At 38.5% G+C, this 24,176-nt stretch overlaps 2 pseudogenes; both read left to right on the forward strand.

The window, feature by feature from the left end:
- Positions 1-6,502: 6,502 nt before the first annotated feature.
- On the forward strand, positions 6,503-8,452 carry LOC120287167 (annotated as a pseudogene).
- A 119-nt stretch (positions 8,453-8,571) lies between these two features.
- On the forward strand, positions 8,572-18,811 carry LOC120287168 (annotated as a pseudogene).
- Positions 18,812-24,176: the final 5,365 nt, after the last annotated feature.

Raw genomic sequence — 24,176 nt, forward strand, 5'->3', positions numbered from 1 at the left:
CATAATTAAGGACTTAAATACAAAACAAAGACTACCTATTTTAAATTTATGAAAGAAGGATGAAGTACCGTAATACGATACTTACTTTAGCACCAAAACTTTTGATCACTCACTTGGTAACACTTTTGGAAAAAAATAATAATTATTTCATAGTCATCACAAATTTATGTGGCTGGAAATCTCCAATGTGGCTTGCTGGCAAAGTGAAGTAAGCATGATTGGACCTAAACAATGTCGTTTAACACAATATTTACCCTAAATTAACGAATTGATTCTAAATCAGAGGCGTTCTTCAAACCCTAACCCTAAACTAAGGATTTGGGGCAAAGAGGAAGGCGACTTCAAACGAAAGAAGTTGAGGAAGCTATTCCAAACCTCTCGACGTGAACCGCCAAAAAAGCAGGCGGATTGCAAAGCGGGCGCAAATGGTTCCTGTTGTGGGGTGGCAACTTCCCTACACAAGCCCTTTGAATCCATACTGGTGGCAACTTGGTTTTCTCAATCAATTATGTATTCAAAATTTAATTTAGTAGTCCCCGCTAACTAATTATGGGTTGGTTAGAAGCCCGAGTAAGGTAAGGGTGGGTTAGAAGCCTGAGTAAGGCAAGGAGTCTATCTTATTTTTGTGAACCACAAATTTATGAGTTCAGCAATTTAGTTAAACTAGATGGATCTAAAGTCTTTTCAGTATATTTGCTCTTTTATTGAAACAAAATATTACGTGCAATTTTCATGAGTTTATATTCCTAAGCCACTAACATATAAAAGGTGATCATGCATGATGCAATAAACAAAAATTATGGAGCAATAAATAAATTACTAGAAGAATTAAAGAACCTGGATCATGTTGAGCGACTCAAACAAAGCTTTGCTATAAAGTCCCAGAGCGCGACCCCTATGAACTATGAATCAAAAGGTAAAGATTCAATCCTTTAATCTATGCATTACCCAAATGAGATGCCTAAAGCATGTATGATTATGCATAGACTATCGGTCTCGGAGTTAATAATCGTTATGATGAAAGACTGCTATATGCAACCTAATCTTTTTGCTTTTCCTAGTTTTGAGTATCATCATAAATTCGAAATTGTTCCTAAGAAAGCTACACGAACATGACTAATGCAAGCATAATTTAAATCACATAGTGACTTACATAATAAATTCCATGACGCAACAATCAACTAGACATGACATAAATGAGACATTAAGCTAATTTTGGGTTTTGTTGATTAATTAAAAATTAAAATAATAGAAAAAGGACAATACAAAGGCCATAACTCTCGTATGTCGCTTATTTAAGTGTCATAACAATTTTTTCAATAACTTAAATGTCATAACTTATGTACGATGTTCACTTAAGTGAGATGTGATGTAACTTTTTTTCCATTTACTTAAAGTTTCTATAGCTTTAATCAATCATTTAAGTGCCCTAACATTTTTAAAATGTTCACGACAAGGGGCATGCCACATTGGATTTTCGGCACTTTGGGTGAATGTTTTTAAAAAGTTATAGTACATAAGTGATCAATTAAAAATTATGGTACTCAGGTGACCATTTTTTAGGAGTAACGAAATTCAAGTGGTTAGAAAAAAAAAAAGTTATGATTATCGTGACCTACGTTTTCAGTCCGAGAGGGGAAAGACAAAGGTTTAAGGGTATCGCCTAAAAGGCGAACCTATGGTCCTCATTTAGGTGCGAGTTTTTCTAAGCCTATACCTCATGTGACGTTATTTTTCAATTTTAGGTTCAAATTGATGCTATAAAAATTTCTAATGAAAAGTCATACTCTTGGCTTATTGGGGTCTATTAGAATTCAAGTGAGCTATGGAAATATACCTCATTTCCTATGGAATCAAAGAATTTATAGTCAGGGACTTGGTTACACTAATTAATTAACTAATGCTCTTTTAGTACCTAAATTTGTTCATTTTGAGAAAATGTTTGTCAAGCATCTTGAATTGATTTTACACCAATCTACTAACATGTGAGGCAATCATGCGAGTGCATAATCGTTATCTAACACTTGAAAATCAAAAGCATTAAATTGCAAGAAGACGATGGAATTACTCACCTTAAAGCAACGTAAGTATCACAAGGTTAATTAGAAAAACACATATTCAACCTAGTGATAATTTTTAATTAACACAAAATTTCAACCAACTATTTTTGGGTTTTTGCTTGTTTAATGAAAACTATGCTCCATGCAATATGACCTCACTCTAAATGCAACGACGTAGAAAAATGATGATATTCATCCACGTGTCCTGATTCACTGTGTGGCAACAACAGAGGAACCAATCTTATAGCAGGTGAACTGTAAAATAAACAAGTTCTATCCAGAGCAGAAAGAGGGGAATAGGTGAAAGGAGAAGGGAATCGCTATAAATCTCTATTTTGATATTCTCCATCTCTCTTTCTTTTTTATTGCATTTTTTTTTTTTTTGGGTCACTCTTGCTATTACATTCACACCATTTTAAGAAGATCCAGAGTTTACAGTTTATAAAAAGCGTTAATAACTACACTTGCAGAGAAAGAGTTTGCAATCTATAGTTAGTTACATTTCAACCAATTTATCCCTTTTGTTTGTGATATCTGGATCTAATAATAAGCGGTTGTCAAATAGTGGATTCCTAATATTAGTAGCCTTTATTTTCTAGAAAATTACCCAATTAGTCAATTTATGGAAAAAAATTCAAATAAGGGCCCAAAATGAATGTGTTTTCTTAAAAGAGGGCTCAAAGTAGACATTCTCTTATATAAGGATGTGAAGTGACCGATTCAGTCTCAAATAAAGATCTCTGATTTTACTGGTTGGCCAAATCTTATCTCTTTCCAGGGCATTTTCATCCAAGTAAATTTTTTTCTTTAATTATATTTTTCCTTCTTCTTTCTCTCTTTCTTTTCTTCTTGTTCTTTCATCTTCCTCATGCTTTAGTTGCCCCTACCTGCGAGCTCAATGAATTACCAGGACCAGGATGAGGACCAGCTAGTCATCTACACCTCCATCTTCCACATTATCATTACTCTATCAGCCCCCCTCTCTCTCTGCCATCTCGTCTCATGACTAGGACTAGCTTTTCTTCAACGCAAGCCATTACAACACAACCTAGCTCATTGAATATTTTAAGTTACATTCCTCAAAATCGTTCATAAAAGATCTCACAAAGCCAAAAGTGACAAGCTTACAATATGATTCTTTTATCCCGACGACCATTACAAGTTTCCAGTTTGAGTTGATTGTCTTTCTTAGAGGCACGCCACGTGCCCAAAGATGTTCGATGAAATGTTTGAATGGGTTTATTTTGTTTTAACAATGGATAATTAGAAACTTCTTCCTTTTTTATCTGAGGGCTTCATTATATCAAATTGCTATGATGTCGAGAAGGTGTTGAGCCAAAAAGGCCCTTGCTAAAGCTGATAAAGAGGTTTATAACTACTAGGAGCTGTAGAACAAGAAGTTTGAGCAAGAAGCTTAGAAGCTGCAGTTTAGGATGAGGAATGAGTTCATTGTGGAGCTCCAAGAATAAAAGGGCATGATATTGGGTGAATTAGGAGTGTTTGAGAACATGTTATGAAGCAAAAGTACTATGAGCAAATTGTTAGTGTTGAATTTGCTGACAAAGTTTGAGCACTTTAGGGTTGGCCTCTTATCTAGCTTTTTGCATCTTCGGTTTGTTTGAAACCGTTGCTCTTAATAAAATTGCTTCAGTGTCATCTAGATCTTGATTTATCTTGACCTGTAAATTTGAGCATAAATGTTGCAATCATACAAGTCCTCCGACATCATGTTGAATCAGGTGCGGGTGATTTAATAGAGTGCATATCATTTGCCTCAGTATCAAATGCTTTGAAGTTGTTGCGGTGGTGCTACAAATTTGACACAACTTAGATCATATTCTCATGTTATTTTCATCATCAACCATCATAAGTTTTTGCTATTAGTGGAATGAAAAATCCATATATGTTGTGCTGTGATTTCTTTTTCATAGATTACAAATTCAGCCGCACAACTAATATGGGAATGAATTGACATTGTGTTGAATTGAGTTCAATTACACAAGCTTCCACCATTTGTTTTTAGGTTGTTGAGACCATCCTCTTGAATGTCGGAATGAGTTGTACATCTCATTGAGACAATGCAAGATTGTAACTTCTTGAATATTCTCTTATATCTTATGTGTAAAATTTTCTTCAGCGCCAAGTTTATGCAATTGTTTGTCCTTCTATCATCACAGCAGGATTGAACTTTGAACTTTGAACTTTGAGCTTTGAAGCACTCAATAATCATACAAGGAAGATTGCTCAAATTAAGTGATTCTTTCCAAAATTCCTCCAAGCAGACAGCCTACATAAATCCTTAGCATAACTCCTCTTAAGCCTCTGGCTAATATTACCAATTGGTTAATCTTCTTGGCAATACCTTTTGCTTTTGCCGAGACTCTACAATCGCCGAATTGTCCAAACCAATCCCTTTAGCAACATATGTTCTCTCACCTCGAGAGCACACCAAACTTCACATATTCCACGCCTTGCACCAACCCAGCAACTGCAATTTTTGCACTGATTTTGGTCCTGCTTGCTAACAACAGAAGTAACATTATTCACACGTCGCCAAATCATCTTGTTTGACTGACTTAATTAGGCATCTGTTTCAACCTTGGCAACGTTTTTGCCTCATTAATTTCAAATTCAGACCACATTGCTGCCAATGACAAGTCCTATTCGAGCCCTCAACCTTGTTCGCCACCACCTTTGAGAGAAACTTTAGAACCGTTGTCATCAGATGGAGGTATATCTGAGCCTAGGTCTAGAGAAGGCGACCGATAGCGTATAACTTCAAGCTTGTAGGGGGGGAGACTACAACAAAGGAGGAGGCGTGAGAAAAATGAAAGAAAAGAAAATGAAAAGAAAGAGAGAAAAAAGAAAGAAAGAAAAAATAAAGAAAAAGTCCATGGATGATAATACACCTCACTATAAATAAGATTTCATCATCTAGCGAGTTTAGGCCCTTATTTGAGACTTAATTGGTTACTTGAGACCCTTATTTGATATAATGTCTACTTTAGGTTCTCTTTTAAGAAAACACCTCCACTTTAGTTCTATATTTGAAATTTTCTACAAATTTATTGTATAGATTCCAATTTAATTTTGAACTTTTTAATTTTGTCAATTTATTTCTATACATTCATGTGAAATTCTAATGTAATCATTTTGTTCAATTTTTGCAAAAGATCGATAACGTGGTAGTGCAGTCATCGCTAGCTGTCCTACATGGCATACCACTTTGTTAGTGATGTTCGGCGAAAATCAACAGAAATGACTGTATTAGAATTTAGAGCAAAGATTTAAAACTAAATTGATAAATTTAAAAAAATTTAGGACTGAATTGGTATTCGTACTATAGGTTTATGACCGAATTGATAATTTTCCCTTCCTTTCCTATTCTAGCCTTTAATTATGGCCCCACTGCTTTCCTGCACCTTGTTTGAAAGGTCAATTCGTTCATTTTTACGAATCAAATGCTAAAGTATCGTTCATTAGATTAACAGGAGATTAAATTAGTACAAGAGGTCATTAAATCACAAAAGTTTTCTCGGATGAGTGAGAACGGTGGTCGTCGTTGCTTTCGGACAATAACCATCACAAGGTGGCAGTAGATCACAGACAGAGAGAGAGGCCCCAGACCAAGCCACGAGGTTACGAAAAAGTTTGCAAATTGGTACAATCAAGTTGGCGATTTTTTCACCTCCAATGAAAAACAGTCCGATCTCCCATTAAAAGGAATTCTTGATTGTCTTTTTGGGACTTCAACTCCTACGCAAAGTTCTTGCTTTGATAATTCAAAAGAATCTTTTTTTTTCTTATTAATCTATATAAAATAAGAATCATTACATTTCGGATCCATTTTTCTATCAAAGCACCGAGTTTTAATTCTCAATTTCTGGAATTCCTTTGACAGCAAGTTAAATATATATGATGTGTGTGTGTATATATATTAATGGATTCTGCCAGCGTGCAGCCATAAGTGAGAACTAATTTTAGCGAAAAGACTAATTGCTGTGGGCAGGCCTTTAGATTTCTTCTGTTGAAATCGTCCAACAGTCTTTGTCTTATTCTTATAGCTGCCTCAAGTGCGACCTAACGAGAATTGGTCTTCTCCACGATCTAATCGTACATGCACCTTTCAAATCTGGCTTTATATGTGAATTGAACGAGTCACTCGCAGTTGTTAAGCATTTCCTATGTACCTCGAAAGAATGGTACTGGCGATTGATCGAAGTCAGATGGCTACATGTCTTTGTTTATATTTTCAAGCTCTTGATTTTTCTCTGGTAGATCTTCCCTCTGTTATAGAATATGCCCGAGTCATTGAAACCTAGGCATCATGACAACTAACAAATGATAAAGACATCAAGCTATTTAATCTGAGCGACATTTTCATCTATAGCAACGTCCATTGCACAATCTCAGGTCTCTCTCTGGTCACTCTATGTCCAATAATGTCTTCATCAGTTTCAACACCTCTTTCCCTCCTCTCCTCTTTCCTTCTTGTGTACTCGGTCATTTGCCTTGAATTCAACATCTCTCGCTTCGATCCTGCTGCGAATGATATCCTGTACGAGGGAGATGCGAAGCCTATGGTTGGAGCAGTCGACATGACGAGTCAGCTCTATTTCTGCCATGTGGGCCGAGTCACATACAACGAGAAGGTCCGGTTATGGGACTCCGGTTCGGGAAGCTCTCCGATTTCACTACCCACTTCCAGTTCACCATCGACACGAACGGCCAGTCTCATGGCCATTACGCTGCGGGATTCGCGTTTTTCATGGCTCCCGTGGGATTTCAAATCCCCGTTAATTCGATAGGCGGGTTTCTGGGGCTGTATAACACCACGAACAGCGACTCGTCCCAAAATCAAATCGTACATGTCGAGTTTGACTCCTTTGCGAACCCGGAATGGGACCCCAATTATGAGCATGTTGGAATCAACACAAAGTCAATTGCTTCAGCCGTTACCACTCCTTGGAATGTCACTTATCATAGCGGAGATACTGTCGACGCATGGATCAATTATAATGCCTCCACAATGAATTTGAGTGCGTCTTGGAGCTTTCAGACTACGCCAAACCCCCAGGAGAACACGAGCCTCTCGTATCAGATCGATCTGAGGACAGTCCTTCCCGAATGGGTCATAATTGGTTTTTCGGCCGCAAGTGGCTATTACATGGAACGACACACTTGGTTCGTGGGATTTCAAATCAAGTTTAGCTATGGAGGGACCGAATAGTGGTAATTCAAAAAGGGTTGGCCTTATACTTGGGTTGACGATTCCGCTAAGCGTTATGGTAGCTTCTGGTGTAGCAATAGCTATGGGAATCATATGGATGAGGAGGAAGCGAAAGAACACGGAGAAGATAACAGAGACGGCGACGCTGACGTCCATCAACGATGACTTCGAGAGGCGTGCCGGACCGAGGAGATTTTCATACCAAGATCTTGCATCGGCAACCAACAACTTCTCAAGTGATAGAAAGCTTGGTGAAGGAGGATTCGGGGCTGTGTACCGGGGATATTTACTCAACCTAGACACGATGATCGCGGTAAAGAGAATATCGAGGGGCTCCAAGCAAGGGAAAAGAGAGTTTGTCACTGAGGTGAAGGTCATCAGCAGTTTAAGGCACCGGAACCTCGTGCAGCTCATAGGTTGGTGTCACGAAGGGAACGAGTTCATGCTCGTTTATGAGTATATGCCGAATGGGAGCCTTGATTTGCATCTCTTTGGAAAGAAGGGTCCTCTCAATTGGTCCATTAGGTATAGAATCTCGATCGGTTTAGCATCAGCGATCTTCTATTTGCATGAAGAGTGCGAGCAGTGTGTAATACACAGGGACATCAAGTCTAGCAATGTCATGCTAGACTCTAATTTCAATGTGAAATTGGGTGACTTTGGTTTGGCAAGGCTGATGGACCACGAACTCGGTCCACAGACTACTGGTTTAGCCGGTACGTTTGGGTACCTTGCACCTGAGTACATGACTACTGGCCGAGCAAGCAAAGAATCAGATGTGTACAGCTTTGGTGTCGTCGCCCTAGAAATCGCCACGGGAAGGAGAGCTAGGGATCCGAAAAGTCCAGAGTCGGAGATGAGTTTGGTAGAGTGGGTGTGGGCACTTTTCGGAGACAAGAAGCTTCCAGAGGCTGTTGATGAAAGGATGGGCTCAGATTTGGAGGAGACGCAAGTCGAGTGCTTAATAATGGTGGGGTTGTGGTGTGCTCATCCAGATCAGACTTTGAGGCCGTCGATACGGCAAGCGATTCAAGTTTTGAAATTTGAGGCCGATGTCCCTAACCTCCCAGTGAAGATGCCTGTTCCTGTCTATCGTGTGCCTACACCATCGGTCAGTTCCGGCGAACCGCTTTTAACTTCGATCATCGAAGAGGGTCGTTGACCAGGCTTCGTGGTATCTTCACTATCCTAACAAGTGTATATTGCCTGCACTAGGCCTCGTTGTAAATTTACAATTCATAATTTACCATGTTGCGTTAGTGGCTACATTACAAGCAAATAATGCCTCTGGGAGGTACCTCTCCTGCAACTGCGTCATCTGAAGGATATAGGAACATCTCTAATATCTGTTGAGGACAAAAGTAATTTCCGTCTTTCGTTTTTGTCCTTAATCTCCCAAAATCTACTCATATCCATCTTCATGTATCTGTCTGTGTATATAAGCATAGTAATTGAGGTTTCCATCTACGTCTAAAAGGGTGTGCAATTGGCCCTTCTTTTATATATAAAAATATATATATAGATGTGTGTGTGTGTGTGTGTGTGTTTTTCTGTTAGTGCTTTAATTTCTTATTTTTTATTTTTACATTTTCAACATACTATATTCGCTGCTATCTTTAGAGCGTTTTTATCTCATATAATCTTGAGCTTGTTATCTAAAGTCTAGTTATGTAATGCGCTGATCCTCATAAGAACACCATATATATTGGATCAATGCTTCAGCCGATGGAGTTGCGTGATGAGATCGCAAGAAATTTTTAACTTGAAAAAAGAGTTAATGAACTTATTCCCATTTCTCCTGTAGCTGGATCCTTCAAAACCACAAGACAAAATTTTTGTAGGGAGACTCGAGTTATGTTCAATTCTATGTATTTCTCTATTTGTAGAGTATGTTGAAGGTACAGAATTGGCCATCGGGAGTACCCTCATTGATGCTGCCCCATCTTTACTGGTTTTGTTCACGGGAGTGAATGCAAAACCAAGATGTTATTTGTACACAACAACCCATTAATATTACTCTAATATGCAAATTCGCTGTGTCAATTCAACTAAGCTTTAAAAGATTATAAGGCCAAGCTTATAGGCTAATAAGATCAATTGCATAGACACGGCGTTGAGTTTCTCAAACCTTTATCTTAAGATTACTTAGTTCTATTTCTTGATGGGAGTGGGGAGGGGATATAACTTCGCGGTAAAGTGTTATCTTAACGTGGTGGAAATCATCAATTCGAGCTTACTTATCCCTAAAAAAAAATGTGAGCTTTTCTATTTTGAGTTACTCCCCTACCATAATCGAATGAGAATGGATAAAAGACTCACGGGATTGACGTGAAGGGTAGGGATGACTATTATTTTGGGAGCAAACTCTAGTCGAATATGAAGCACATGGATATAGGTTATGCCGTGAAATGAAAGACAATCCCAAATTAGCTTTGTCTACGAACAAGGAAACCTTAGGTAAGGCAACTATAAATCTTATGGAGAGCTCAATAAGTAATGTAACTATGAATCTTATGGAGAGTTCGATCTTGGCTCAAGATGAATGCTAATAATAAGTGCTTTTAAATAAAGAAAAAAAAACTACAAAAATATCAGACTATGCTTATTGTAACACATTTGCCCAAAACTCTTTTTTCGTGACACTAAAAATCCCATACTTGTATTTGTGTGATACGTATACATTTTATTATAGTTCTGTCCAAAATTGCCTAAAAATCCTACATGAATATAATGTTTCATTGTTGATATTATCTAAGGTCAAGTGGCGCTAATATGGCACCACACAATCGCCGCATAAAAAAAAAAAAAAAGGTTAAAATGAAAGGAATAAAGCCAAAAGAAAAAAGATCAAACTAATAAATTTAAGTAGACGAATTTCCCACCTCCGAGGAAACCACTCGGATCTCCTATTAAAAAGTCTCAAATAACTTCAACTTTTACATAAAAATCTTACTTCGGCAAATTCAAAATAGGAGATGGTCTTTATTATGGATAGGTATTAAAATCATTTATCTTTTGTCCTTTTTATATTAAAGCACCGGTTTCTCTATTCTAATCTTTGGGGTACCTTCTAGAGCTTGTGGAATATTTTTTATGGATTCTATCGGTTTGCATGTGCAAGTGGGAACTAGTCTAAGCAAAAATTCGGATACTTATTATTAAACTATTTCCCTTCTTCTCCCCCTTAGGAGGATATATCTAATGTACTACAAAGTGCATCTGCAATGTCTTATCCACAAAGCTTTGAGGTAACTTATGCCTGAAAAATATTGGCCGGTCATTAAATTTCTTCCATTGAAATCATCCACCATTCTGTCACACAGCCAATCGAAGCACAACCTAACGAGTATCGGTTCTTTGCCGCAGTCTAATCGAGGGTCCTTTGCAATTGTTAAACATATCCTATTTACCTCCAAACAACGGTGCGGTTTATTAGTCGGAGTTGGTTGGCTTCATGTCCTTGTTTATATATTCATGCTCGAATATTCTTCGGTAGGTTCGCAATCCAATTTAAAATATTTGCGAGTACCACCGAAACCTAAGCAACATGACAAACAAGAAAAGATTGAGACATCAAGCTACTTGATCTGAGCGACATTTCCATCTATAGCGACGTCAATTGCACGATCTCAGGTCTCTCTGGTCACTCTATGTCCAACAGTGTCTTTATCAATTTCTACAACTTTGTCTCTCGTCTTCCCTTCCCTTCTTGCATGCTCTGTGATTTGCTTTGAATTACAATACCATACAAGGGAGATGCGGAGCCTCCTACAGTTGGAAACGTCGACATTACGAGTCAGATCTACTATTGCCACGTGGCAGAGCCACATACATCAAGAAGGTCCGGCTATGGGACTCCGGTTCAGGGAAGCTCTCCAACTTCACTATTATAAATTAAACCAAATTCATTGGTACCGATAACTGTTCGATACTAGAGTCATAAATGCAGTGCTATCTTTAATGAGTTTGTTCGTCATTATCTATAATGAGTCTCTTTGTTTTTCTAGATGTTGTGATTAATTTTAGAGATATAGTGAAACATTATGAGATAAGGTGATTGTTTTATTAGTTTCTAGAATTTGTTTGGAATGCTAGCTTCATTTATTAGGAAGAGTAAATGTCATGTAATAAGTCTATAAATAGGGGAGTCTTGTAATTGTTTCTTATTAAAGTGAAATAAATTTACAAGCCTATCTATCTTCTTCTCTTTTTTGTGTGAGTTGTGAGCGTTTCACCTTCAAATTACTTCCATTAAAGTGATATCAAAGCTTTGCGGTTTGTGATCATGGTTTTGACAAACAATCAGCTTCCTCTTTAATACCCTTGTCTTATCAAAGAAAATTATGGTAATTGGATTGTTAGAATGAAAGCTCTACTCAACGCATATGGTGTGTGGGAACTTGTCAATACTGGCTATGATGAGCTAGAGAAAGAAGCTACCTTGAACCAGAACTAGAGAAATGCCTTGGAGAGGGTTTGTTCGAAAGATCAATATGTTCTATCAATCATCTATTAAGTTTTAGATGATTCCATGTTTGAAAAAGTTTCGAATGCTACTACTACTAAGGAGGCATGGGAGATTCTTCATAATACACATTAAGGAGTACAAAAAAGTTCAGAAGATTCACCTTCAAACCTTAAGAGGCGAATTCGAGGTAATTGATATGAAATGATTTGAATCAATTGCTGATTATTTCACAAGAGTTTTGGCGATTGTTAATCGGATGAAAAGAAACAGAGAAAATGTTTTAGATGTTTGTGTTTAAGAAAATACTTCAGTCCTTAGACAAGAAGTATGACCACATTGTTTGTTGTTGCAGTTGAAGAATCCAAAGACTTGGATGCCATGATGATTGATGAGCCTATAGGTTCGTTACAAGCCTATGAAGAAAGGTTCAAAAGAAAAAAGATTGAACTAGTGGAAGAAGTTCTCCAAACGCGGTTGACCATTTGAGATGAGAAGGAACAAAGAAGAGAACCTACACAAACTCGCGGGACAAACCAAGATTGTGATCATGGTCAAGGACGAGGTCGTTTTCAAGGAAGAAGTTGTGGATGAAGTAGAGGAGATGCTACTTGAAGTGATGGTAGATACTAGTATAAAAGAGGTGCTGGTGGAAAAATAAAGAACTCGATAGGCTAGTGATATGATAAATCTAAAATTCAATGTTATCATTGTAATAAACTTATCCATTATGCTTCTGACTGTTGGAACAAGGAGAGTAGTGGAGCAGATGAAAAGGCAAATTTAGTGAATGACGCTAATTAGGTTCTACTATTGGCGTTCAAAAAAGATGAAGGAGGTCAAACTGGTACGTGGTATTTGGATATTGGTGCAAGCAATCATATGCGGGAGAAAGGAGATGTTTACCAAGTTAAACAAGACAATTAAGAAAAAGTCTCTTTCAGTGATAACTCCAAAATTCTTGTTGAAGGCGAAGGTACAATTCTGATTCGCTTGAAGAATTGTGCACATCAGTTTATTACTCATGTTTATCATATACTGAAAATGTCAAATAATATTTGAGTTTGGGATAGCTTTTGAAGAAAGGCTATACTTTTCATATGAAAGATTTAAATCTTGTACTAAGAGATAGGAATAACAAACTGATTGCGAATGTAAAGATGTCGAATAACAAGATGTTTACTCCCAGTATAAAGAACGATATGTCTCGATATCTGAAGGTGTGTGTTGATAATCCTTCATGGTTGTGGCATTTGAGATTTGGCTATCTCAATTTTGGCATACTTAATTTGTTTTCTTGCAAGAAGATGGTTTGTGGCTTACCACATATTGATCATCTCGATCAATTATGTGAAGGGTGTGTTATCGGTAAGCATTCCAAAATTAACTTTCCAAAGGAAGCGATTTATTGAGTGAAGAAGCCGCTTGAATTGATTTATTCTAATGTGTGTGGCTCAATTACTCCTCATTCATATGGTAGTCATCGTTATTTTGTTACTTTTATTGATGATTTTACTCGGAAAACTTGGGTTTTAATTAAAAAAAACAGGTTTGATATGTTTAAACAATCCAAGAACTTGGCTAAAAAGGAGAGTAGCTATTTTATCAAAGCTATGAAGACTGATTATGGTGGAGAATTCACCTCAACCATATTCAACAAATTCTGTGAGGATCATGGTATTCAGCATTTCTTGATGGCTCTGTATTCTCCTCAACAAAATGGCATACGAAAAAATAGAACCATTCTTGACATGGTTCGAAGCATGTTGAAGAGCAAAAATTTGCCAAATGAGCTTTCAGCTGAAGCTATTTTGTGTGTAGTCTATCTTTAAAAATAAATATCCCATTTATGTACTTGAAGGTGTAACTCCACAAGAAGCATGGACTGGGAGAAGACCAAGTGCTTCACACTTGAGAATTTTCAAAAGTATTGCGTATGCTCATGTGCCAGACTAGAAAAGATCGAAATTGGAAGACAAGAGCAAAAAGCTCATCTTTTTTGGGTAAGACTCCTTATCCAAAACCTATCAATCATTTGATCATAACATTTTGAAAGTGTATATAAGCAAAGATGTCAGGTTCGATGAAGATGGCATGTGGGAAGACAATCCAAAAAAGGGAGAATTACCAAAAAAGTCATAAACCTATTGAAATTGTGCCAATTCAATCCTAAACTTTTTTTTTTTCCAATTTAGTCCTAAACCTTTTATAATTGTGTCAATTCAGTCCATTTGACCAAAATTGGCCGGCTAACGCCGACATGGACACCGCCGTGACGAGTAGCTAGCGAATGCCAATGTGGTAATTTTTTAATTTTTTTTTGAATTTTTGAATTTTTGAATTTTATTTTTCCCCATCTTCTCCTTCCTCTGGCTAGCTGGTGCCCGGTCACTGGCAAGGCTCACCCCCGCCAACCACTAGCGAAGGCGAGCCTCATCTAGCGACGGAGAGGCTGTTGTCGCCACATATGGTGAGGCTTGGCCTCACCCAACCATGGCTAGGTCGAGTGGGCAAGGCTGCCGTCGCCAGATCTGGCGAGGCTCGGCTTTGCCTAGCGGGAGACGGAACTGGCCTTCTTTCTACCGCCGTCGTCGACCCGGGTTTCGAGGGTTTGAGATATGAAGCATTGGATTTGGTCTTGGAGATCTTGGCCATGGCCCGGATTGACTTCTCTCGCTCGGCGCGGAGCTTCTGGATGCTGCCCTCAATGCGACCCTAGAGGCGAGAGGTGTTGGAAGCCGAGGCCACCCATCGACCGGTGAGAGGCCGAGCCTTGCCGCATTTGGCGATGGCAGCCTCGTTTGGCGGGGCCTCGCCCAACCAAGCCGAGGGTTAACCTCGCTAGTGGCCGGTGAGGCTGCTTGCCTAGGGATGGCGAGGTTGAGCGAGGCCGAGCCTCGCCAGATGTGCCGACGGCGGCCTCGCCATCGCCGGGCGAGGCTCACCTTCACTAGTGGTCGGTGAGGCTAATCTCGCGAGCCCTTGCCTCTAGCCAACGCTGATTGGCCGGAGGAAGGAGAAGATGGGGAAAAAAAAAAAAAAATTAAAAAAAGTTAAAAATTGACACATCAACGTTTGCCAACCTAGTTGTCCTCGGCTGCGTCCACATCGCCGCCAACCGATTTTGGCCAAATGGATTGAATTGGCACAATTGTAAAATGTTTATGACTAAATTGGCAAAAAAAAAAAAAGTTTAGGACTAAATTTGCACAATTGCAATAGGTTTAGGACTTTTTTGGTAATTCTCCCTCCAAAAGATGAAGTGAATGCTCATGGTGATACTAATCTAACAGAGTTGATAGATCATCCGACACCTTCTTCTCCAGTATTTTCTTCGAGTTCATTATCACCAATCTCTTGAATTGGTGTCGATGAACCGCTAATGCTAAAATTAAGGAGATTGTCTGACATTTATGAAGTTATCGACAAGGTTCACCTGGTATCTCTTCTTGCAAATTGTGAGCCACTTGTTTATAATGATGTGGCTAAAAAGGAAAAATGGAGAAAAACCATGAACAAAGAAATTGAAGCCATTGAGAAGAATCAAACATGAGAGCTTACTGATCTATCAAAGGACAAGAAATCGATTAGAGTCAAATGGGTGTATAAGGCCAAGAAGAATGACAAAGGAGAGATGATAAGATACAATGCTAGATTAGTTGCAAAGGGGTACAAACAAAAAGCTGGAATCGAGTATGATGAAATTTTTACCCTTGTCATCAACATGGAAACAATTAAATCGATTATTTCTATCGCTGCTCAAAGTGATTGACGAATTTATCAAATGGATATCAGATCATTATTTTTTAACGGCATCCTTGAAGAAGAGATTTTATTGAACAACCGAAAGGGTTTGTTGTGAAAGCTCATGAAGACAAAGTGCTAAAGTTAAAGAAAGCTCTATATGGACTTAAACAAGCACTGATTGCATGGAATCCCAGAATCGATATATATTTCAAGGCGAATGGATTTTCTAAATGTCCAAATGAGCATGCACTCTATTTGAAGCAAGAAAAAGGTGATGTTCTAATCACTTGTTTATATGTTGATGACCTTATTTTTATAGGAAATAATCTAGCGATGATTGATGTTTTTAAGGCATCAATGGTGAAAGAATTTGAGATGACTAATAATGGTCTCATGAATTATTTCCTTGGGATTGAAGTGAAGCAAAGTGTTGAGAGGATTTTTATTTCCCAAAAAGGATATGTAGAAAATACCCTTGAAAAATTCAACATGAAGAATTGTACTCCGGTCAATACACCAATGGAGTGCGGAACCAAGCTTTCAAAGTTTGATGATGGTGTGAATGTTGATTCAACATATTATAGAAGTTTGATTGGGAGTTTGAGATACTTGACATGCACGAGATCGGATTTTATGTATAGTGTTGGATTTATGAGTCGATATGTGAAGAAACCGAAATGATCTCATCTTAAAGCTGTAAAGAGGATACTTTGGTATATCAAAGGTACTACATTTCATGGCCTATACTATCATCGTGAATCCTTCCAACTTAGAGCTTATTCGGATAGTGATTATGGTGGAGATATTAATGATCGAAAGAGCACTACAAGCTTTGTATTTTTCTTGTCTGACACTACTTTTACCTACTTATCAAAGAAGCAACTCGATGTTATTCTATCGACATGTGAAGCTGAATATATAGCTGAATTTTTCATGTGTTTGTCATGCAATTTGGTTGAGAAGATTATTCAAAGATATTCTTATGGAGCATAAGAAAAAACTGAGATTTTTGTTAATAATATTTTTGCTATTGCATTGGCGAAAAATCCAATTTTTCATGAATGAAGCAAACATATCGATATTCGATATCATTGCATTTGAGAATAGGCTAAAGAGAATCAGGTTGAATTGTTACATGTGAAGATTGTAGATCAAGTAGTAGACATTTTTATCAAATCTCTCAAGATCGATACTTTCCGAAAGTTTAAGAGCTTACTTGGAATGATCGATGGAAGAAATTTTGGTTTAAAGGAGAGTGTTAGAAATTAAACCAAATTCATCAATACCAATAACTGTTTAGTATTTGCATTGAAGAAGAGTCATAAAAGCGTTATCTTTAATGTGTCTGTTCATATTTCTAGAGGTAGTGATTGTTTTTAGATATATAGTGAAACATGATAAGATAAGGTGATTGCTTTGCTATTTTCTAAATCTTATTTGGAGTGCTAGCTTTATTTAATAGGAAGAGTAAACGTCATGTAACAAGTCTATAAATAGGGGAGTCTTGCAATTATTTTTTGTTAAGGTAAAATAAATATGGAAGTTTATCTATTTTCTTCTCTTTCTTGTATGAGTTGTGAGCGTTTCACCTTCAAATTACTTCCATCATTCACCACCCACTTCCGCTTCACCATCGACACCGGCAATAAGCCTCTTGGCCAATATGGTGAGGGGTTCGCATTTTTCATGGCTCCTGCAAGATTTCAAATTCCCGTCAGTTCGGCAGGTGGATTTCTAGGCCTGTTCAACACCATGAACAGCGACTCATCCTAGAATCAAATCATACACGTCAAGTTTGACACTTTCGCAAACTCAGAATGGGACCCTGCTTAAAAGCATGTCGGAATCAACAAGAACTCGATTTCTACGAATGTTGCCACTCCTTGGAATGTCACTTATCATAGCGTAGATACTATTGACGCATGGATCGATTATAATGCTTCCACGATGAATTTAAGTGTGTCGTGGAGCTTCCACACCACGCCAAACCCACAAGAACAGAAGCCTCTCTTATCAGATCGATCTGAGGACAGTCCTTCCCGAATGGGTCGTGATAGGATTTTCAGCCACGAGCGGCTATACCGCGGAATTACACACCCTTTTTTCTTGGGATTTCAAGTCGAGTTTAGCTGTGGAGGGACCGAATAGTGGTAATCCAAAAACGGTTGGCCAGAGACTTGGCTTGACGATTCCGCTGAGCATTATGGTAGCTTCTGGTGTAGTTATAGCTATAGGAATCATACGGATGATGAGGAAGCGAAAGAGCGCGGAGAAGATACCAGAGACGGCGACGCTGACGTCTATCAATGATGACTTCGAGAGGCGAGCTGGACCAAGGAGGTTTTCCTACCAGGACCTTGCTTCAGCAACCAACAACTTCTCGGATGACGGAAAGCTTGGTGAAGGAGGATTCGGGGCTGTGTACCGGGGATTTTAACTCAACCTAGATATGACAATTGCGGTCAAGAGAATATCGAGAGTCTCCAAGCAAGGGAAAAGAGAATTTGTCACTGAGGTGAAGATCATTAGTAGTTTAAGGCACCGGAACCTCGGGCAGCTCAAAGGTTGGTGTCACGACGGGCACGAGCTCTTGCTCATCTATGAGCATATGCCGAACGGGAGCCTTGACTTGCATCTCTTTGGAAAGAAGGGTCCTCTCAATTGGTCAATTAGGTATAGAATCTCGATCGGTTTAACGTCGGCGATCTTCTATTTGCATGAGGAGAGAGAGAGCAGCGTGTAATACATAGGGACATCAAATCTAGCAATGTCATGCTAGACTCTAATTTCAATGTGAAATTGGGTGACTTCGGTTTGGCAAGGCTGATGGACCACGAACTCGGTCCACAGACTATTGGTTTAGCCTGTACTTTTGGGTACCTTGCACTTGAGTACGTAACCACTGACCGGGCAAGCAAAGAATCAGATGGGTACGGTTTTGGAGTCGTCGCCCTAGAAATTGCCACGGGAAGGAGAGCTAGGGATCCTAAAGATCCGGAGTCGGAGATGAGTCTAGTCGAGTGGGTTTGGGATCGTTACGGAGACGGGAAGCTTCTAGAGGTTGTTGATGAAAGGATGAGCTCAGATTTCGGGAAGAAGTAAGTCGAGTGCTTAATGATGGTGGAGCTGTGGTGTGCTCATCCAGATTGGACCTTGAGGCCGTCCGTACAGCAAGCGATTCAAGTTTTGAAATTCGAGGCTGACGTCCCGAACCTCCCAATGAAGATGCCCGTTCCTGTTTATCGTGCTCCACCACCGGTCGATTCGGGTGAAGTATTTTTAACTTCAATCATCGAAGAGGGTCGTTGACCGCTGAATCTTCACTACCCTAACAAGAGTGTATTGACTGCACTAGGCCTCGTTATCAATTCTCATTTCACCATGCTGCGTCAGGGGTTAGATCACAAACACAAAATTATGTATTTCTTTTGCGATTGCGTCATCTAAAGGATGTAAAAACATCTCTAAAACCTATCAAGGACCAAAGTAATTTCAGTATTTCATTGGTTATAGATAATTAGATATTTCTCTAGGACAATTTCCTAAGTTAGATGTATATTGATAATTCTAATGTTTTCTCATATCTTTTAAGATTACTTGTATATCTTGATTGATATGTTTTCTTAGATAACTATCTGGTAAAACCTATAAATAGAGTCATGTATTGTTGTTCAAAATATATTGAAATATAGAGAAAATTTTATTTCTCTTTTCCATGCTATATTTCTCAACTTGGAACTTTTTGCACCTCCCAACCTTTGATCCATGAAGTGCTAATTTCATGAAGAAACAAGTTTTCGTCACATTGTTTTGCTTGATTTCAAACTGACTTCGGTCCATTTGATTCGACTTTGGAGAATTGTCTTTAGAAAAATGCAAATACCTTTGGATTAAATGGGTTTTCCGAAATATAAATAGTGTTTGGTAAATTGTAATTTTAACATACATTGGAAAACAACTTTAGCTTAAATGCCGTTTGATAAAAACTACATTTTGTAAAGACTTTTGCTAATTTTCTTAATAAAAAGTTTTGAATAATTTTTGATGGAGTTCAGTTGTTGGTGGGTCAAAACAACCGCTAGCCAACTGCAAGTGGCCAGAAGTCACGTGACTTAGGCCAATAGTTGCTTGGGTCACGTGACCCAGGCGATGCTTGAGGTCGTGCAACCCCTAGGGCAACAATCACCAAGGCCGCGTTCGGCTCCTCCATGCAAACCATGGAGAAGATGAACAATGAATGTGTTGAATTATCCTATTTTTAGGATATGATTATTAGGAATATTCAATCCTGATTTTTTGGGTCCTAATTATTAGGAAATAGTGATAAATAATTAGTTAGGAAATGATTTATTAGTATCCCTTGATTTGTCGAATTATTGCTGTATTTTACAGATATGTTTTTCCTAGTTAGTACTTGTAGAAGTCCTATAAATAACATTGTAATCTTGATACAAAATATAGAGAATTATCACAATTATTTTCTCTAAATTCTTCATGGTATCAGAGCATTAGGCTCATTATTTCTGGGATAGTGTTGCAGTGCATCCTTCATTGATGCAATAATCTTCCAATCATAGCCTTCATTGCTGGGTTTGTCTTTGTTCTTAATAGTCTAATCGCAGCTGTCATTATTGTGATCCATTTAGCTATATTTTCTCTCTTCGCTTCTAAATTTGTCCCAATTTTTGCCCTAAAACCTCATTCACTTGCAGCCTTATTGCTTCTGTTTTTTTGCTCCTCCTTTCCAAGTACATTATTTGTGCTTGGAATTATCCATGTCTGAGACAAAACTGATTGGAGATACTTCGGGTCAAAATGAGGAGGCCAACACCAACCATATGACCAGAGATCTGCAAAATGTGAGAGCAACTTATAGGCTCAATGAAAAGAACGATCTCAAATGATCACAATTCGTCAAGACATATTTGAAGGGTAAAGGAAGACTCAGCCATCTTCTTGGAACAGGTCCAACACTAGAAGATCCCACGTTCAACACATGGGATGAGGCGGATTCAATGATCATGTCATGGCTTTGGGATTCAATGGATCCGGCCATAAGTGATACATGTATGTTTCTCAAAACTGTAAAGGAGATTTGGGATTCTATTCGCAAGACTTATTCAAAGGCTCGAGATGCAACACAAGTATATGAAATCAAGGCAAAGACAAGTGCAACAAAACAAGGGAGCAAAACGGTGACAAAATATGCCAATTCCCTTCAAAATCTATGGCAAGAACTCGATCTATATAGAGTATTTGAGATGATGTGTGCGGATGATGCTGCAACTCTAAAAACCTTCATTGAAAAGGATCGAGTATATGATTTCCTGGTAGGTCTTAATTCTAAATTTGACCAAGTCAGGATTCAAATACTTGGAAAGGAAGAAATCCCTTCTTTGGAAGAGACGATCTCTCTAATTCGGGCAGAAGAAAGTCGAAGGGGAATAATGCTAGAGCCTCAAGCTGTGGAAGGCTCAGCATTAGTAACTTGCAATGCGTCAACACAAGAAAGAGGAAAGGTGGATGCTTCGAGGCCTACATGGAGGGATAATCAAGACAGTTTGTGGTGTACCTACTATAAGAAGCCAAGGCATACAAAGGAACATTGTTGGAAGCTGAATGGCAAACCAGCAACCTCAAGCCGAGAGTGGGGAAACAAAGGAGGATAGCCAAGGCCCCAGGCTCTATTCAACCAGCAAATCAGTCACAATGAAGGACAGGTGAAAGAATCCTTCAGCAATGAGGAAATAGAAAGAATTAAAGAACTTTTAGGGTCTCTTGATAAATCCTCTAGTGCATGTTCTACTGCATGTTCCTTAGCACTCTCGGGTAAGTTTCCATTCTCTTTTAGTCTAAATGCCTTAGAAAAACTTTCAAGTGAAGCTTGGATAATAGACTCAGGTGCCACTGATCACATGACTCACACTTCACATTTTTTTAGTACCTACACCCCATGTCCAAGCAATAGGGAAATAGTGGTGGCAGATGGTTCTCTAGCCACTGTTGTAGGAGTTGGTGATATCTATATTACGCCTATTCTCGCTCTAAAAGATGTCATCCATGTGCCAAAACTATCAGCCAACCTAATCTCCATACAAAGCCTCACCAATGACCTCAAATGTTATGCAATTTTTTACCCTACCTATTGTGTTTTTCAGGAATAGGATTCAAAGAGGAAGATTGGATTTGTTAAGGAAAAGAATGGGTTGTACTATTTTGAGATGCTGAGGATTTCAAAGAAAGTCATGAATAATTCACCCTTGTCATTTCTTAGTGCTTCAAATAAGGATGTCATTTGGCTTTACCATTTTCGTTTTGGTCATCCATCTTTCCGTGTCTTAAATATTATGTTTCCTTCTTTGTTTAAAGAATTAGATAAGAGTCAATTCCAATGTGATACTTGTGAATTTGCTAAGCACACTCGTGTATATTTTCCTATAAACAACAAAAGAAGTTCTCATCATTTTGATTTGATTCACAGTGACATTTGGGGACCTTCCACAATTCCAATTATCTCAGGGGCTCGATGGTTTGTTTCTCTAATCGATGATTGCACTAGGGTCACATTATTCTTACTCAAACACAAATTTGATGTAACTAGTATTGTTCCTAATTTTAATTCTATGGTTCAAAATCAATATGGAGTTAAAGTTAAGAGCTTTAGATAAGATAATGTTAGAGACTACTTTAATTAGATCTTGTCAACATATTTCCAAAAGGAAGGGATCATGCATGAGTCATCTTGTGTAAACACACCACAACAAAATGGGGTGGCTAAAAGGAAAAATGGTCATTTGCTCAATAGTACTCAAGCATGGTTGTTCCATGGAAATGTCCCTAAGTCTTATTGGGGGGAAGCCGTCCTTACATCTACATACATGAATAATAGATTTCCATCAAGAGTATTTTATTTCAAAACTCCTATGGCAGTTCTTTCTAGCTTTTATCCCCATTTCAGGACAACAAATAATCTCATACCTAGAGTCTTTGGTTGCACCTCATTTGTACATGTTCATAATCAGCAAAGGGGAAAACTAGATCCTAGAGTAATCAAGTGTCTTTCTTGGTTACTCCACTACACAAAAGGGGTATAAATGTTATCATCCTCCTTCTCGAAAGACCTATATATATCAATCGACGTTACATTTGTAGAAAGCAAACCTTACTTTCCAAAGTCTTATCTTCAAGGGGAGAAGTCATTAGTTGAAAATAAAGACTTTGACGGCCTTAATCTTGACTTACCTCCTAATAATCTTCCAATCCAAACTCCCACTTATGATCAACCAATCCCTAATCAATCAACTCCTAACCAATCAACCTCCAACTCTGATCAACGGTCTCCTCATGAATTAGTTTTTGATGAATCAGTTTGTGCTACTTCAATCCCGGACTCACTCTCTATGATTGAGCCTATTTCAAAACAAGAATCCACTCTCGTATCTACCCATATTTATGACTCTATGAGATTTCCTCAGGTATACTCAAGAAAGACAGTTGTTCCAGACCAAACACAAGTTCAAGATTCCCATCCAAGTTTTGCAAATGAATTTCCGGTAAGTTTCGACTCTCCTTTGCATAAACAGTCAATTGATATACCAGAAAATGACTCGCATCTTCCCATTGCTGTTAGAAAAGGTACTAGAGAATACACAAAACGACCCTTATATCCACTATCTCACTATGTGTCACTTGACCACCTATCACCATCTCATAAAAATTTCACTGTGAGTCTAAACACCTTTTCTATTCCAAATACTTTATCTGAGGCATTGTCTAAAAAGAGAATGGAGGAATGCAATGAGAGAAGAAATTGATGCACTAGAAAAAAAATCAAACTTGGGAGATTGTCGAAAAACCTAAAAGAAAGAATCTTGTGGGCTGCAAATGGGTTTTTTACCTTCAAATACAAAGCTGATGGTTCTCTTGAGAGATATAAAGCACAATTGGTGGCAAAGGGTTATACTCAATGTGACATCCCGATTTTTCTCAATTTTATTTTCAGTCAATTGAGTCGGGCAATTCATCCGTGCATGTAGTTCGTCTCTTAGAGTTGGCCACTCACGAGGGAACTAGTTTATTGAGTAAAGTAATTAAGGAATTTTACCGCATCAGACTTGGGGACTGATCACCCTCGGGTTGGATGCAAGAAAATTTCCCAAAAGCTACTCAATGGATTAGGCGAGCTGAAATCGCACCGGATTGAATTCAACCGTAAAAATTGGGATTGAACTTAGAAGTTGGAAGCCGGTCATGTCACATACCCTATTAGGAACCTTGGATTAATTTATGGACTTTAATTTGGACTCAATTAGAAGAGAATTGATGGAAATTGAAGTAATTGAATGAACAAGAACTTGGACCCCGGCGGAAATGAAAGTGAACCTATTGGAAGATGTTGTGAAGATTTGAGTTAGTGGAGAGTGACATCAGCAGGTGATGTCATGGTGGAGGCCAAAATTAAGGAGAGCTTGACAAGTGTCACAAGCCAATTGGCTCACCTAAAGTGGGGTGTCCCATCCACTTCATCTTCAACCTCTAGCACCTTGAGAAGGGAATTCGAAATTGGGAGAGGGAGAGAAAGGATCCGGCGAACTTGCAGCTATCCGTCCGCCCTTCGTCGCGTCTCCGTCGCCGCCGTCTCGCCCGCCGTCGCACGCCGTCGCCGTTCGCCGCT

The sequence above is a fragment of the Eucalyptus grandis genome, chromosome 8 (genome assembly GCF_016545825.1).
Source record: "Eucalyptus grandis isolate ANBG69807.140 chromosome 8, ASM1654582v1, whole genome shotgun sequence".
Lineage (NCBI taxonomy): Eukaryota > Viridiplantae > Streptophyta > Magnoliopsida > Myrtales > Myrtaceae > Eucalyptus > Eucalyptus grandis.